The 12,431-nt window shown below is 32.5% G+C and overlaps 1 protein-coding gene across 5 annotated transcripts in view; it reads left to right on the top strand.

Moving 5' to 3' along the window:
• The window catches only part of CCDC91 (coiled-coil domain containing 91), a 367,817-nt gene that overhangs the window by 38,247 nt on the left and 317,139 nt on the right, over nucleotides 1-12,431 (top strand). Inside the window, exon 2 of one of the 5 annotated variants that reach the window (XM_082739673.1) lies at nucleotides 4,565-4,670. The exons of the other annotated variants lie outside the window; for them this stretch is intronic. The gene's annotated coding sequence lies outside the window, so the exon portion shown is untranslated. The remainder of the gene's footprint in view (nucleotides 1-4,564; nucleotides 4,671-12,431) is intronic. 5 annotated transcript variants of the gene reach the window in all.

Below are 12,431 nucleotides of genomic sequence, written 5' to 3'. Positions count from 1 at the left end.
CCTTATTTGGAAAAAGGTTTTTGCAGATATGATTTAGTTAAGGGTTTTATAATGTGATTACTCTAAGCTAGGTTTATTCACTCATATAGGAAATAATTATTGAGCATTTACAGTATGTCAGCCATTGGACTTGCTGCTGGGGATATGATAATGGCCAAGAGAAGGATATTTAATGAATAATAACAAAAAATCTTTGAAATTAATTAAGTAGGGGAAACAAAGTAGAGGATCTTGAAATAGATCACCATACATACAAGAAGGTTATATATGAAAATTCAGTTCAGGGTAATGTGTATGTATTATTTAGCAAATAGTTCTGGCATATTTGGCTATCCATTTGGGATAAATAAAGTTGGATCTTTATCTTACATGATATACAAAAATAAATTCCACATGGAAGGACTTAGTAAAAATTCTTTAAATGTAGGAGAGGACATGTGCATTCTTGCGGTGAAGGAGACCTTTACCACCACTGTAAACCTACAAAAAGATATATTTGTATGAAACCTAACTTCTGAATGAAAAAATACACTATATAAACAGTGGGTTTGGTGAAGACATTTGCAATTCAGAGGACGGCCGAAGTTGATCTGTTATTTGAAATAACAACTTAGATATTGACAAAAAGGGAGCATATAGCAAGCAATTTAAGAACCATAAGCAAAAGGTATGAGGAAGCAAATTCAAGTGGGCAAAAACATGTACAAAGATGTTGAAACTCATGAATAGAAGAAGGCAAATTAAAGTACAGATATAATATTACTGTGTCTATCAAATTGCCTCTTTCAGATCCTGCCGTTTATTTCCAGGGGGTAGCGGGGGTGGGGGAGGAAAGAAAAAGGAAAGGACCAACAGTAATTTTTTGCTGGCAAAGACCCTAAAGGAAAAGTTATTTTTGTACTTTGCTGGTAGAAATGTGGATTAATGGAGCCTTTTTGGAAGAATATCTGACACTGGTTAAAATTAAAAACAAAAACAAAGACACACCTATATACTGATTGATGTAGCAATCGCATTTTAAAAAAATCTGGCCCATAGAAACATACCTACATACCTATAGGTTTCTGTACAAGCATTTGTATTGTCAAAAATTTGGAAACGAAGTATATGCCTGTCTGTGGAGGAATGGTTGAATAAGTATGTATCTATTATGCATCTACAGGATGAAAGCTTAGTAACAGTAAGAGGGAAACAGATACACGAGGGATTTCCATTTGGATATTATTTGTGGGGAATTTGGATTTTTTTTTAAAGGTTTTATTTATTTATTTGACAGAGAGATAACAGGTAGGCAGAGAAGCAGGTAGAGAGAGAGGAGGAAGCAGGCTCCCTGCTAAGCAGAGAGCCTGATGCGGGGCTCGATCCCAGGACCCCGAGATCATGACCTGAGTCGAAGGCAGAGGCTTAACCCACTGAGCCACCCAGGCGCCCTGGAATTTGGATATTATTAAGTGAGAAAAATAAGATTGAAAAAATGCATGAGGGGCGCCTGGGTGGCTCAGTGGGTTAAGCCGCTGCCTTCGGCTCGGGTCATGATCTCAGGGTCCTGGGATCGAGTCCCGCATCGGGCTCTCTGCTCAGCAGGGAGCCTGCTTCCCTCTCTCTCTCTCTGCCTGCCTCTCAGCCTGCTTGTGATCTCTCTCTGTCAAATAAATAAATAAAATCTTTAAAAAAAAAAAAAAAAAAAAAGAAAAAATGCATGATATTTTATATTAAAAAATGTAGTGACAGTACCATTATATATGTAGATGTGAAAATGAGAGTACATATGTTATATGAGAATAGAGATATGATTAGGTACATAGTAGGTTGTTAACTTGGACCATTTGGGTGGGTGATGGGTGGAGCTAACATGGGGGGTAGGAGGAAGGGAGAGGTATGTGAGGTTGGGAATCATGTCTGCAAAGTAAGAAGAAAGGCGAATTAAAAACAAGTTTCATGGTAGTATGATCATATCTATGCATTAAAGTTAAAATCATGCATTTATGTATTTATATGTATGAAAAATTTTAAAAATTGCATGTAGTGGTATTAATTATTATATTCTTTTGGAAAGGAGAATGGTTAAATTGTTATGTTGATGGAATATTATGCAGATATTAATAATACAGTTATGAAGAGTGTAATTATTAAGCCATTAATGAGTGAACTGTATTTATGATGTAATATATGAAAAAATAATTTATATTATAGTCTCATGTATAATTTAAATATATATGTATGTATTTAAGTACTGGGATGGAATAGGATAAAATGAAAATACTATAGGGGAGAGTATAATGAATTGTTTTTATATTGTTCTGACAAATTCTGGAGAAAAATATGGCTTAAATGCTATAAATCCAACTTAAATACTCATATTAAAAATTAATGTATATAGATTTTGTTTGTTATTAAACATTTAAAAATTATGTCTTTAGGCATTTGCAGGCTGTTTAGATTTGGAACTGACTGGGCATTTTTTAAATCAATATCTTACTCCAAAAGTTCAAGGTTTTTTTGATTTATTAATGAGAATTCTTTGGTTTCATGTACCATTATTTCTTACTAGGAGAAAAACTTTGGGTCTTTGGAAGTAATTAGGATAGTTTCATCCTTTCTTTAAGTCACAGTGTTGTTATAGATTCAGACAGCCAATTCTATTAATAGCTTAGGCATTGTATATTATTATGTGATGATTGAAATCTTTACAAACTCTTTGAATCTGAATGAAGGTATGAGGAATAAAGAGCAGAAAAAGAAATAGAATTTGCTCTTCCTCCTTCATCTTATTTTGAGAGATCTTTCCAAATCTCTCATATGCTTTATTGTTTTTAGGTGTTTGTAGTGTAGCTTACCTCACCTTAGGTTTTATGAGAGTTTGTGCCCTTTGTATTTATTTATCTGACATTGGTGGTCTGAATTTTCTTGATTTGTGTTTGTTGTCTTTAACTGATTTTGAAAATTTTTCAGCCATCATCTTTTCAGATATTTTTTTGTCTCATTCTCTTTGGCTTCTCTTTCTAAGATTTTAATTACAAATATTATAGACCCTCTGATACTGTTTTGCAGCTCATGACCAGCCATAGTTTTTTTTTCTTTTCCTCAGGGTCTGTTTGTATGTATTTAAATTTAGGTAGTCTTTTGATTTATTTTTAAGTTTACTGACTTTTTTCTTCTACTTTGTGCAGTTTGATAAGTCCAAAAGGAAGTTTTTTCTCTGGTACTGTGGTTTTCATTATCAGCATTTCCATTTTACTTTATTTTTGATGGTTTCCATATATCTGTTGATATCTACTTTTGCATGTTTTCTACCTTTCCATTATACTCTTACATTAAGCACAGTTACTTTTTCTTTCTTTCTTTTTTTTTTTTTTAAATGTTCCTATCATTTGGATCATCTCTTGGCCTAGTTTTGTTGATTTGTCTCTTGACTTCTTTGTTTTTTTTTTTTTTCTTTTTCTTTTTTTGCTTGCTTGTCTAATAATTTGTGGCACCGTTTGTAAAAAAGACTGAGATAAGTTGTATTGATGCTACAAAATGGACATACCTCTTTTTCTTCAGGTCATTGATGTTAATGTTTTTAAAACATTCAGAATTAATACAGTATGAAAGTAAGGCAGATACATGATAAAATTGGCAAACCAATTCAAAGGTAAAATGCAGTGTAAGTCAAAACATTTTAAAAAGGACACATTTAAGTTTTATTTTAACAAAGTTCATACTTTAACTTTTTGAATATATGTAGAAATAAAAGAAAAACTTTATTTTGAAATAATTGTAGATTTATTAACAGAGAAGTTCTGCTTACTTTTCCTCCAGTTCCCAAATGGTTATATTTTATGCAAGTACAGGGTAATATAAACAGGAAAACTGAGAGTCACAGAATGTGTGTCTATAATTCTGTGTCATTTTATCCCACCTGTAGATTTGTATCACCATTCCCTCATCAAAATAGAGAACTGTTCCATCATCAGTAGGATCTCCCTTGTGCTACCCTTTTATAGTCAGTCCTACTCCCTCCCCTCCACCCCCTAACCTCTAGACACCATTCATTTCTTCTCCATATTTATAATTTTGTTATTCTGACAATGTTATATAAATGGAATCATACCACATGTGACGTTTTTAGTTTAGCTTTTTAATTTTTTTTTTTTTTTTACTCATGTCAAGGATGCCCTTGACATCCATTCAACTAGTTGTTTCGGTAGTGCTCTTTTTTTCTCCTTTTAATGCTAATGCTTCAGTGGATGTGGCACAGTTTGTTTAATATCTACTTATTTTAGGGCATTTTTATTGTTTCCAGTTTTTGGATATTAAAAATAAAGCCGTGTCCAGTCATGTACAGATTTTTGTGTGGATATATAAGTTTTCCTTTCTTTGGGAAAAATGCCCAGAAGATCTTATTCCTAGATCTTGTGGTAAGTATATGTTTAGTTTTTAAAGTAACTAACAAATATATTTTCCAGAGTTATCTGTACCATTGTACATTTGTGCCATCATTGTTTGAAAGATCCAGTTTCTCTGTATTCTTGCCAACATTTGGTATTGTCACTGCTTTTTTTTTTCTTTTTCTTTTTTGTAGGGTGGGGAGCTCCCAGTGTGGAGCCCGACACAAAGCTTGATCTCAAGATGCTGAGATCAAGACCTAAACTGAGATCAAGAGTCAGATACTTAACCAACTGACTCATGTAGGTGCCTCTCACTCCTTTTTTTTTTTTTCCCCTCTCACTGCTTTTTATATTAGCTGTTGTAATAGTTGTATAGAAATATCTCATGGTTTTCTTAATTTGCATTATGCTAATACCTAGTGAAATGTTGAATGTTTTTTAATTTGCTTAGTTGTCATTTCTCTTTGTATATCCTCTTTGGTGGAATGTTTATCTATATTATCCATTTTCTAATTAGGTTGTTTGGATTTTTTTTTTAACAATTGAGTTTTGAGAGTTCTTTATATGGACCTGAATCCTTTGTCAGCAGATATGTGGTTTGTAGATATTTTCTCCCAGTCTGTACCTTTTCATATGGCATTGTATTTCTTTTTTGTTTGTTTGTTTTTTGAAATACTTGAAGCTGTATGGAAAAGTTATATGCAGTCCAAATGATTCCTGTATATTCTTCATCCAGATTTCCCTAATGTTAACATTTTACCACATTTAAAAAAAAAATATTCTTTGTCTCTCTTTGTATGCATATGTATCTCTCTCTCTCTCTGTGTGTGTGTGTGTGTGTGTACATACATAGGCCAAATACATATTGTTATAATTTAACTTAATAGGAAAATAGACTAAAAAATAGAAAAATGGACTGAACAATAGAAATAAAAAAGTAAACCAAGAACCTTCTAGATTTGGCTATGATGGAATAATACAGTTTAGATTACCATCTTATTATAAATGACTATGATACTGGATAAGATATATGAAACAACTATTTTCAAGCATTCAATAAGATACAGCACAGGACTGTGATCCTTGAGAAATAGAAAACAAAACAGTAAGTTAACTTCATATTCTCCTTAGCTTTTTACCTGAGTACACTTTCCCTGACCTAAGGAATTGGAAACTAGCTAGGGAATTGTGATTTTGATGGGTAGTGGAAACAAAGATTGGAGTTTAGGGAATCATGAGGCATTTGAAATTTGCAGACAGGATATTGGAGAGGGAGTTGCAGGGAACTAACTTCAGGAATCTGCATAGAGTTTCCTTTAAACCTTAAATCTTAAATATATATGCACCTAATAACAGAGCTTCAAAATATATGAAGGAAAAAGTGACTGTGAGGACAAAAAGGCATATTCACAATGGTGAACAGTACTCTTTTTGGTGGGAGGGGCACAGGGGGAGGGAGAGAATCTTAAGCAGGCTCCATGCTCAGTGTGGAGCCCTATGCAGGGCTTGATCTCACAACTCTGAGATCATGACCTGAATTGAACCAAGAGTCAGATGCTTAGCTGAGTGAGTCCCCCAGGTGCCCTGAACAGCACTTCAATCAGCGTGACCTAGTGACATTTGTAGACTGCTATACCCAGTAGTTTCAGAATATACATTTTTTTCATATGCACATGGAGCTTTTACCATGTCTTTCTTTTGGGTACCTAGTGGAGGTCTTCATGATAAACATTTGGATTGTTATTACCTACTTTTAATTTTTTGTGTGTATTCAGTGGGTATAAAGTGGTAGTAGAATTTCATTGTTTTAAAATTTGTATTTCCCTGATAATCTTTGAGGTTGAGAGTCTTATTCATTTAAAAAAAAAAAATAGAGTTTTACTCATTTAAGAAGAATAGAGTACAACCTCTATGCCAGTCACTTCTAGGTGTTGGAGATACATTAATGACCAAAACTGGTAACTGCTTGTTTTTGTGAGGTTATATTTTGAGTGTGCCAGGGAGAAAAACAATAATCATAAAATCAAGAAATAGATAAATAAAGTATGTTAAATGGTAAGTGCTGTGTAGGGAAGGAAGAATTAGGAATACTGAGGGGAAGGTTTTATTTATAATTGGGTAGTTACAATGGAAATGATATTTGAGCAAAGACTTGGTGGAAGTAAGAAACTCAAGCAGCTATCTGAGGAAAGAGTATTCTAGGTAGAAAGGATAGTTAATGCAAAGTCTTAAAGCTTAAAAAAAAAAAAACTGGCTACCTGTATTAATATTAGCCAAAGTCAACTTAAAAAGTCATTTTAGGAGTTGATCATTTTATAAGGATAAAAAGTTAAATTCATAAAGAATGTTAAGCATCAAATATAAAGCAAAAAATGGATGGAAATGTAAGGAGAAAGTGGTACCTCTACTATAATACTTAGAAATTTTAACTCACTTGTGATTATTAATAGGTGAAGCAAAAACAAAACAAAAACCCAGAAGAATATGGATCTAAATAGTACATTCTGTGGACATATATAGAACGTAGTATATATAGAATAAAAAAGACACATAACTACAGTTAAATCAGAGATTTAAAAGATATTGAGAAATAAAAGCTATCTAAATCAGAAATGAAGAGGTAAAATTGTCTTGTTCACTGGTGATAATGAAACTTAGAAAATCCTGAAATTACACACAAAAAACTGTTGGAATTAATAAATAAATTCAGCTAAGTAGCTGGATACAGAGTCAACACACAAAATCAGTTGCCTTTCTATATAGTAACAATGAACAATCTGAAAAGGAAATTAAGAAAACAATTCCATTTATAGTAGCATAAAAAAGAATAAAATACTCAGGGGTTAACTAAGGAGGTGAAAGACTTGTACAATGAAAACTATAAAACATTCCTGAAAGAAAGGTGACATAAATAAATGGAAAGGAATCCCATGTCCATGGATTGTAAGACTTAAGATTGTTAAGATTTCAATACTAACCTAAGTGATCTGCAGATTTAATGCAATCCCCATCAAAATCACAATGTTTTTATTTCAGAATATAAAAACCCATCCTAAAATTCATATGGAATCTTGAGGGACCTTGAATAGCCAAAATGGACCTGGAAAAAAGTACAAAGCTGGATGACTAACACTTTCTAATTTTAAAACTTACTACAAACTAAGCAATCAAAACAGTGTGGTATTGGCAGAAAGACAGATGTATCGATTCATGAACTAGAAGGGAGAACCCAGAAATAAACCCTCTCATATTTGGTGAAGTGATTTTTTGGTAGGGGTGCCAAGGCCATTGGATGAGCAAAAGATAGTATTTTCAACAAATAGTGCTGGAAAAAGTTGATATCCACATGCAGCAGAATGAAGTTGGACTCTTTACTAATACCGTATACAAAAAATAATTCGTAATGATCCAAATGAGATCTAAAACTATAAAACTTTTAAAAGAAAACATTGAGCAAAACTTTGACATTAGATTTAACTATGGTATCTTGGATGTGACTCTAAAAGCACAGGCAATGAAAGAAAAAAAAATAGACAAATTAGTCTTGATGGAAAAAGTTCGTGCATGAAGGATATAAACTATCAACAGTGTAAAAGATAACCCACAAAATGGGAGGAACTATTTGCAAATAAAGGATTAAAATCCAGAATATATACAGAGCTCCTAAAATGCAACAACTGAAAACAAACCAGCAGATTAAAAAATTGGTAAAGGACTTGCATAGAAATTTTTTCAAAGAAATTTTTTCAAAAAGTTTTTTCAAATTTTCAAAGAAATTTTTTCAAAGAATTTCAAAGAAATTCAAAGAAGAATTTCAAATAGAAATTTTTCAAAAAATTTTTTCAAAGAAGATACACAAATGAGCATATGAAAAGAAGGTCAACATCATTAACTATTAATGAAAATCAAAACAACAAGGTACTACCTCATATTCAATAAGATAGCTATTATTGAAAAAAAAATACCAAGTGTTGATGAGGATGTATAGAAATTGGAACCCTTGTGTGCTGTTACTGGGAATGCAAAATGGCACAGCTATTGTGTAAAACAGTATAGTAGTTCCTCAGTAGTAAAACTAGAATTGCCAGATGATCCAGCAATTCCTCTTCAGGGGATATACCCAAAAGAATGAAAAACAGGTTCTTGAAGAGATATTTGTACACTAATACTAATAGCAATACTTTTCATGATAAGTAAAACCTGGAAGCAATCCAAATACCTATAGAAAGATGAATGGATAAGCAAATTGTGGTATTCAATAGACTATTCAGCCTTAAAAAGAAAGTAGTAACAGAGTGTCTGGTTGGTTAAATGTCTGAGTTTTGATTTCAGCTCAGGACATGATCTCAGGTTTGTGAGATCGAGTTTTGTATTGTGCTCTAGGGTGGTTGTGTAGCGTGCTTAAGATTCTCTCTCCTTCTCCCTCTACCCTTACCTCCCCCACATGCGCTCTCACGCTTGCTCTCTCTCTCTTCCTCTCAAGAAAAAAAAAAAAAAGGAATTTCTGACATGTGCAACAAAACAGAAAAACTTTGAGGTCGTGATGCTATGTGAAATAAGCAGTCAAAAAAAGGCAAATACTGTATTATTCCACTTATGTGATACACTTAGAGGAGTCAAAACTATAGAGGCAAAGTAGAGGAATGGCTGTCAGGGACCGGAGGAGAGGGCAATGGGGATTTGTTTAATGGTTTAGAGTTTCAGTTTTGTGAGATGAAAAGAGTTCTGAAGATGGATAGTGATGATTGCACAGCAGTATGAATGTACTTAATACCACTGAACTGTACATTTAATGGTTAAGATAATAAATGTTATGTTTACCACAATAAAAAAGATAATGACAATACTGTTAGCAACTCTGTGCCAACTATTTTTTAAAACAGAACAGTCACATTTCTAGAAAAATATTACTTACAAAAATTGAGGGAGAAATTAAAAGTCTGAATCATCCTATAATTATAAGAAATTGAATCGTCCCACAAAGAAAGCAACAGCCCAGATGTTTGCTAAGCAAATTTCTACCAAAATTTTAAGGAATAGATTATTCCAGTCTATTGCAGTGTCTTTTAATTAATAGAAAAGGAGGGATATTGTACCAGCTAGTTCTGAAAGCCCCACATAACCATGATACACCTAAAACAGATGAAGACATTACGAGAAATGAAAATTACGGATGTATGTCCCTCATGAATGTAGATGTAGAAATCTCAAGTAAGGTAATAACACATTGAAACCAACTTTATGAAAGAAGGCATACACTTTTACCACATTTGGTTTATTTCAGGTGTACAAGAATGTTTTACTATTATATTATCCATGAATGTAAATGATGACATTAATAGATTAAAAGAGAAAAATCATGATAATTTTAATAAATACAAAAAAGCATTTAATAATCAATGTAAATTCATGGTAAGAATGCTTAATAATTAGGAAAAGAGGAAAATTCTTTAATCTGTTGGGACAATTAAGAAAAACAGTCATTAGCAGATAACTTTTAAAGTGGGGAAATATTAAAAACATTTCCTTTAAAAACAGGAATGATGTAGGCATGGCTGTTATAACCCCCATTGTAGTTATCACTGTTACATAAGAAATCATCTCAAACTTAAGGACAAAACAACTAATAGATTCTGAAAGAAACTTGTACAGTGCAGAATAAGAAGGTTTGTTACTAGTCCACCCTTTATAATATATCAGTAGTATGACTTGAACACTAAACTTGATGGCTAGGGGCTGGAATCATCTGGAAGTATGTTCATGTATCTGGTGATTTGATTTTAGTTGGTAGTCTGGGAACTAAATTAGGCAATAATTTGGAAAATTTACATGTGGCTTCTCTAAGTGGTCTCTCCAAATGGTATGTTTGGCCTTTTTCACATCATGGCAACTGGGTTTAAGAGCAAGGAGTACTAGAGCACAAGGCAGAAATGCAGTGCAGTTTTATGACCTGTATGGGGAAGTTATACAGTGTTAGTTCTGGTGTGGTGTATTGGTTGTGGAAGTTATATAATGATCTACAGAGATTCAAGGGAAGAGGACAGAGACTCTACACATCATTGGGAGAAGTATCAGTGATACAGTCTTAGAAGAATATGTGAGTTGGGAGATATTTTTGTTACCATCTTTGGAAAATATAGTCACTGTATTGCTTCCTGTATTTAGCATTGTATTGGAGGACATTATCAATGCTTTAAGGAAAAAAAAAAGGAATTAGAGGTATTAGAATTGGAAAGGAAGAAATAAAAGTATTATCTGGAGGCAATATGATCATTTACATATAAAATCAAAAGAATATAGGTAAATTATTAGATAGAAGAGTTTGGCAAAGATGAATAGCCATATATAGATAGACTAATATACGGAAGTTAATTGCGTTGTTATAAAATAGTGACAAACAGCTAGTAAACATACTTTAAAAGAAGACATTAAATGGTATTGTAGGATATCATTAGCAATAATATAGCAGGAGAGATGTAAGACTTCTTTAGGGAAAATTTTAACACTCTATTAATAGGCATTAAAAAAAGACTCATTCTAATTTGAGTCATAAGATAGACCATGTTTATGGGCAAATGGCTCAATATCATAAAGACTTTATGTCTACTGAAATAATCCTACAGCCAGAAACCAGTCCACACATTTGAGCAGCTTTGGTATATGGTAAAGATGGCATATCAGATTAATGAGGAAAGAAGTTACTATTTAATAAATGAAATTTTCAAAAGAAAAATAGAATCTCTGCACCTGCTGTATACAAAAGTTAAATTGCAGATTGGTTAAGTACTTAAATGTCAAAAATAAAATATTACTTTTTGGAAAATACAGGTATATATCTTTTAGACCTAGGGATAAGAAAGTATTTAACAAATAAGACTAAACTTGGCTAAATTATAATGGAATAGATTAATACAGTTAACATACTAAAATATTTTGTTCATTAGAAGTTACCTTAAAGGATATGAAAAAATAAGTTCTAAAATAGAGGATATTTGCAATATGCAAAGCTGACAATGATTAATATGAAGAATATTTTTTAAATTGCATAAATCAAAAGGCACAGGCAAAAATTAAAAAACTAGAAATCGGTATTTCACAAATTATATATGGTTAATAATCATTTGAAGAGATTTCAGCTTCATTAATAATTGGGGAGATCAAATTAGATACACAGTGGGATACCATTTAAAACCAAGTGTTGGAAAGGCTGCAGATTCACAGTATTCTTTTATACTGCTTCAACAAATACAATTTCTGCAACCATTTGGAAAATAGTTTTTCATTATCCTGCAAAGCTAAATATAGACAAACTTTATAACCCAGGGATTTTACTTGTAGGCATATACCCAAGAGAAATACTGTATATATACAAAAGTAAATGTGTTGGAAAATGTTCATAGCAGCTCTGCTCTCAATAACAAAATAGACACTCAAATATCTACTGACAGGAAAGTGACTGAATAAACTGTGGTATATTATATAGTAAAAAAAGGAATGATAGCTGAAATAATATTAATGACATAATATGCAAAAAACTTAGGTCTCCCTAATTTATATGTCATGGGACACCCTTTAAAAATAGCCAGACTAGAAGTAGTGTGCTTTTCATTAGTAGATAAAGATAAAATGAAACTATTTTTGAAAGCAAGGGAATGATGAAAAATGAATGGAGGATTGTGCCCTAGGGAGGGTTTGCATGTAATTTATGGTTAAGATCTTTAGTTTTATGCTTGGTGGTGGGTTTCCATAAGCTGATTTTATTAGAAACAAAATAATAATAATAATAATAACAGCCAGATTTCTTGAAACAGGGATATGACAGGGAGGCCATGTAGCTAGAACAGAGTAAGTCAGGGGGAGTTATAGATATGGTCAGGGAGGCACTGGGGACCTCTAATTAGGTCTAATACAAAAGTGAGCAAAGCTATTTGTGAATAACGTATTTGAGCACTGAGACACTAAGTTTACAATTTCACTCTTGTCTACCCAAAATAGTTTTGTGGTTATTGTATCAGAATAACATATTCAAGGTAGATGTGATTATTAGATATATTTATCCAG

The sequence above is a fragment of the Mustela nivalis genome (genome assembly GCF_964662115.1).
Source record: "Mustela nivalis genome assembly, chromosome: 7".
In the NCBI taxonomy this organism is placed as follows: domain Eukaryota; kingdom Metazoa; phylum Chordata; class Mammalia; order Carnivora; family Mustelidae; genus Mustela; species Mustela nivalis.
The sequence above is the reverse complement of the archived record's forward strand: the minus strand, read 5'-3'. Positions and strand labels throughout refer to the sequence as shown.